We start from the raw sequence: 6240 nt of genomic DNA on the forward strand, positions 1-6240 counted from the left end.
TTTTCAAGGCTGCAGAACTACCTTGGCGACTCCACACATCAAAGAACAAATTAGAAGGTGACTCCACTGCTAGAAGATCAGTAGCTTGATGAAGTTTCAAGATGGATTCCACTGCAAGAAAGAATGCCAGGTATGCTCCTATGAATCGGTCTCATATCCCTGGTTTTCCAAATCCTATGCCAAAGGTTGATTGGTTGGATGATCTTCCAATATTCAAAGATGAAAAGAAGGATGATGCTGCTCTCCATTTGGTTAAGTTTCACATACATGTACGCAGTCTTAAGGTTCATTTCCCTGAAGATTGTCTCATGAGGATGTTTATGGCTACTTTAGAAGGAGAAGCATGGTCTTGGTATAAAAGTTTGGAAAATGATTCATTACCTTCTCTTGCTGATTTCCATGATGCGTTCTGTGAAATGTATAAAGAATGTTATCCTTCTTTGTTGCTGCTCAAAGATTGCTGTAGGCATTCTTTGAATCTTATTCAGTACTTGGAGGATTGTTATGATGATGATGAATTTACAGATGAAGAAATTTTAGAGGCTCTTCATAGCAATGTTTTTCAGCATCAAGGAGAAGGTATAATACTCCATGAAGCACAGCATGAGGAGCAGCAGGGGTTTAGTTGTGAAACCCATGTTTCATCCTTTGATATTGATGTAGAGATGCAGCAGATTGGTCTGGCTTCAGATCATGATGAAGATGAAATTGATTGCACCCAGCAAGAAGAAATATTGGAGGAAATTTTCTATGACCCTCAGGCAGAGGAAAAGCTTGCTCAATTTTGTAATTCCTTACAGCAGCTTACTTCAAATAATGATCATAGTAGTGAGGAAAATTACATTGTTTGTGAGCATCATTCAGATAGGCAGTTGGATAGTATATCAAATAAATTTGGTGTGGCTGAAGATAAGTTGTCTAAAGATACAGAAAGTTTTGAGAATCAGCAAACTAACCATGTGTTTTTTGACCCTATAGCTGAATACATGGATAAGATTTACTGTTCAGGCGGCTTCCAGTTATATTTTCATGTTGAAGAACAGTTACACCTCATGCCGCCTCGGTTACTTGAGTATCTGATTTATTTTTGTTTCAAGCACAGCCAAAGGACTCAAATGTCAGATAAGATGAATGATTGGCTACATTGGAAATATCATGTTGCTTGAGCTACAAGTGGAGTTTGCAGCTGATAGGGTAGGTAGGTAGAGGTAAATGAAAAATAAGCTCAAGGTCAACTGAGCATTTCTCAGTAGATATGGTTTTCTTTCTCCTACAGTCATGCTTGTCAAGCAAATTTTAGTTTGTCAAAAATGGATAAGGCACTGGAGCTGCATGTTCTTAGTGTACCACAGGGGCACACTATCCCTAGTGGAGCCACTGTTATCACTTGGAACTATAGTTCATGTATATAAGGTTGTCCATAAGTTTTATATAAAGCCTTGAAGTCTTGTGAATAGGTTTATTAGTATATGTCAATTTGAAATTTGAAATTCAAGAGGTATTGTTGTGAATTCGTGTAAAGGAAAAATCATTAGAAACCCTCCATCATTGTTAGTCAAAGCATGTCATGTCATGGTACTTTGCGCAGTTTCGCAGCGCAGGTGTGATTGGTCAGTTTTGCTGCGAAATAATGTTTGCGTGTTTTCGTAGCGCTCTGTTTGTCAGTGATTTCGTAGCGCATCCTCTTAAATTTGAACTGCCCGCGCTACGAAATCGGAGTTTCAGGGTTTTTTGCAGCGTTTTTCTCTGAATGTCTAATCCGAGAGTAGTGAGTCACAAATCCGGTTATGATTGTCTTTTCACACCCTTTCTATGTCATGATTAGCCATTATTTTTCCATAAGGTCCGAAGTCATATAGTTGTGTGTCAGTTTGTAGGACGTTATAGGGGGTGGTCATTCCATAATGAGTTCTTCATATCATATGAATGTTTTTGCTCTATGAAAAGCCTGAGCTTTGTTTTAAACGGACTACTGCAAGCGAGCCTGCTCTCTACAGCTAAAGATTGTTTTCATGCTGCAAAACACCGTCATTCCCTTGTGTAAAAATACTTAAAGAAGCATGGAAAGAAAGGAACACCGTTCGGGTAAATGTGTGAGAACAGAGCCGGAGGGGTTAGATGTAACTCTCGGAAATGAGGAGGTAGCAAAGGCATTTCGAAGTGCTGGTTGTTGGCGATTCTGTGAAAAATTAAAGGGTGGACATGCAGAAGTGACCAAGGCATTTGCATTGAACTTCACTGGACTGAATTCGAAGGTGGCCATCTTGGAGTTTCCGGTGTCCCCTGAAGTCATTTCTACTGTCACAGAAATCCGGAGGGGTGGCCAAGAGTGGTTCAAGAATTTCAAGTTTGACATGGGTCCGTGTAAAGAGTTCTTGAAGGCACCTTATGTAGATGAAGATCTCACTAAAGCTGTCCCAAGGAGCTATCTAAAGGAGAATTATGCTATGCTATTGACATGTATCCAGAAGTACCTGACATGTGAGGGTAGGTACAACAAAGTCTACTCATACCACTTCAAGCTGCTGTTACACTTCACTGGTAAGAGTTCAATAGACATACCTTTTTACTTGTTCAGGAGTATTAGCAAGATGTGTGATAAGATTCAGTTAAAGAAAGATGCTTATGAAACATCTCTTTTTCATCATGGTCTGGTTAAATTGCTGGTGTTGGATAGCCTACATAAAATTGGTAAAGACTGGGATTCATTTGTGTTTATGGCCGGTTTCCCAAGTAAAACGGGCCTCACTCCATTACCTGTAAGAGAAAGAGAAGAAAGGAGTGAGGAAACTACTTTGGCTGAAATTAGGAGAGAAATAACAGACCATAAGAAGCCCAAAGCTAAAACAAAGAAATCAGAGAGGTCTGTAACAGTTAAAGAAACACCTGAAGCATCAATGAAGAAAACTCCTAAGCCAGCAGTTAAAGAAACACCTGAAGCATCAGTAGATAAAACTTCAAAATCATCTAGAGTATCTGAAAAGGAAACCTCTAAGTCATCTCCCAAGGAAACACCTCAGTCATCAAAACAGAAGACTCACAAAAGAAAAGATGAAACTAAATCCAGTGAAGTTGAAAGGGTTTCAAGGGTGAGAACTAGAGGCCAGCTAAGCAAAGAAAAAGGAAAGTCAGCCCCTGTAGAAGAAAGTCCTATTTCAAAGGGTAGTTTAAATGACTTACTTGAAGCCATTGAATTAGAGCAAGATCATCCAATCCAAATTGAACCACTTGAACTTGAGCAAGATCAATTGGTATCACCAATGCATATTGATCTAACACAGTCCTCACCTGAAAGTTCTAAGAAGTCAAAGGCTTCTAAAAGATTAAAGTTTGAAGAACCAAGTGAAGAGTATGCCTTTAAACCACGCAGACCAATGACTAGAAGGCAAATGAAAGAAGTGGAAAAAGCTCAGAAAGAGAAAGCACCTTCAGAGATGCCTAGGACAGAGGCACTTGAAATCTTCTCTGAAATAGTCCAAGCAGCTAAAAACAAGAACAAGGATGATAAAGTTGTTATCAGTCAAAGTGGAAATGTGATTGCCATTAAGAAACAAGCTGAAGCAAGTAAGGAAATACCTCAGGTTCAAAATGTTTTTAAAGAAAAGGCAGTAAGATATACAAGCTATAAGAAAGCTGTAATGAAAGGTAAAACAAGTTTGATCAGTCAAGCTAGCTCAGTATCTGATGCCTATGTATGGACAGTGCCAGCTCTGAAGCAGGCGAAGACTATGAAACAAATAAATGCAGGTCTAAGAGCAGAGAACAAGAAGTTGAAGGAAGAAGTCATCAGCCTGAAAGAGAAGCTAGACAAACTAGCTAAATGATTCAAGAAGGGATGTGTTTTCCAAATTTTGATATATTTTGGCCATCGTCTTTTTAAAGCTTTTTGAGACTTTTTGATGTCTTTACACCTGTATAGAATGACTGAAGAAATCACAGACTTGAGTTATTGTTGCTTTAAGGTTCATGTATTTAATTTTGATGACCTACAGCAGTTTCGTAGCGCGCCACGAAACTGCTGTAGATGACTGGTTATGTTGAAAACTTGAGTTTGAATGCTGAGGTCAGCAAATATTTAAAGAGATGACTTAATGCCAGCATGGAGGTTATAGAAGGTCAGTCAGATATTTAAAAAAGGATGCCAGGTGTAAATATTCGAAGAAAAGGTGAAGTTTTGTCTCTTATTGAAAGTTTCACTTTATGTCCGAGTTTTTAGGGTTATGATAGAGCTGCTGAGGTGTTAAGTGATACACTTGTCTAGTTATGGGATGGCCAGATCATGAGTTTTCTTCAGTCACACGGGACTATCCAAGGATCAAATGGCTTGAAACTGGATCATTAATACATGAACATCGATGGGAGGCAGCAACCGAGAATATAGGGATCATTTTCTTATTGGTTGATGAATCATCTATGCATCAGGTATCCGGAGCTGTCCATACATTGAATCTGCTTTCAATTTGGGTTTGGTTATTATTGTAATGATACAGGTGGCAAGCTCCAAGAACGCAGCAAAGTATACGAGGAGAAAGACTTAAAGTGCCAATGTGATGGAGTCCTCTGTTTTCGTAGCACCATATCTCTTGTAATCAATTAGTTTGTTTATGATATAGTTAAGGTCATTAATGTCTAAATTCCGAGCTCCCTTCATGCTTGTTGAGGAGTCTCATGCAGTAGTGTTTTGATTGGCTATATATAGGAATAACTTTTATGTAAAAAAGGTTGGATACTTTATAGAAAAACAGTGTTGTTTTGGGCCATTGTAAGACCTTTTTTGACAGTAATAGTAAAACAGAGTTATTCTCTTCTCAAGATTCTCGAAGGATTGTCATGTTCAAATGTAGTGATGGTGTTTTATACTTTATGTTCTTTTATAGTCTTGTTGTAATGCAATCACTCAGAATTCATAATTATATGCTCTGACTTCCTGTGTATTCAGCAAGCTATGTTTTGGTGGAGTATGTTTGACATGTAATGCTAAGAGCCTTGATTTCCATGAGATCACTGTGTTTTCCTTATTTACTTAATATTATAGACTCCATAGCCCAATGAGAGCCAGTTTGATGTGTTTCCAACCAGTTATGCTTTCATAAGTAAATAAAGAGTTAGCCATCTAGTGTTTGAAGGATTTTATCAAGAGTTGTGAGAGAGCCCTCTCTGATCAAAGAGGCTAATCTTTGGTCTAAAGATAGGTTGAAATAGTTACATGAAATCTTACTTGGTTGCAGCCCTCAGTAGTGATTTTGTGATAACAGATAGATAGATAGATATATTTCATTTACCATTATTTCATATCCTCATGAGTTAACATGCTATTATCTAGGACACCATCCTAATTTGAATGGATTTTATCAATGCAATACATACCTCCTGATTTCCTCTATTTGTTCTATGTTTCATGGTAAAGTTAGATTCTCTAAATATCTTCGTTATTTTCATAAACTAGAAGGTTTTACCTATCTCTCCATATAGTGTCCTATGAATTTTTTAAGATGCTTTGAAAACAAAGGGTAATGTGGATATAACCAAAGATTACCCTACTGCACTGGGGTTGCGGCAGGGGAACCGTGTGTAGTCCGAAAGATTGGAAAGTACGTGACAAGGATGAGAAGAGAAATGAGGCTAACCGCACAGATTAGGGAATACGAGATGGACCAAGTGATTCTGGACCTAGGATTGGATGCGAATGTTCTGCTGAAGCAGACATGGGAGTGCATGGGAAGGCCTATGCTACAATGGTCTCCTATCCAGCTACGAATGGAAAACCAACAAAAGATATTACCTATGGGGAGATTACACGGAATCACAGTGGATATTGAAGGAGCAAGCACGCTAGCAGACTTTGAAGTGATAGAGATTGTGGATGACAAGAATCCCTACCCCATGCTATTAGGAATAGATTGGGCCACTGACATGAATGGGGTGATAAACCTAAAGAAGGGCAAGATGATATTTGAGAAAAATTCCCTACGCGTAGTAGTACCTTTGGACCCTATAGAAGGATCCCGCTACATAGAACTAGTGCACGACTATGAAAGCGACGACGACTTGGTTTGCGTCTACAAGATAACAGCGCGAGAGCAAGGCTGGGTAAATCCCACCGCGGATGGATGAATCTCATGGGAACTCAAAAGCTCCTGTACATGGGATTCTGACAAAGATATAGAACGATGGTAGAACTGGTTACATGAGGTAACCATGCTGAACTGTAACATGATAACTAGATTTTTGCACTACGTA

Source organism: Pinus tabuliformis, chromosome 1_1 (genome assembly GCF_031772625.1).
Source record: "Pinus tabuliformis cultivar Carrire ecotype Pingquan chromosome 1_1, CPIR1, whole genome shotgun sequence".
NCBI lineage: Eukaryota > Viridiplantae > Streptophyta > Pinopsida > Pinales > Pinaceae > Pinus > Pinus tabuliformis.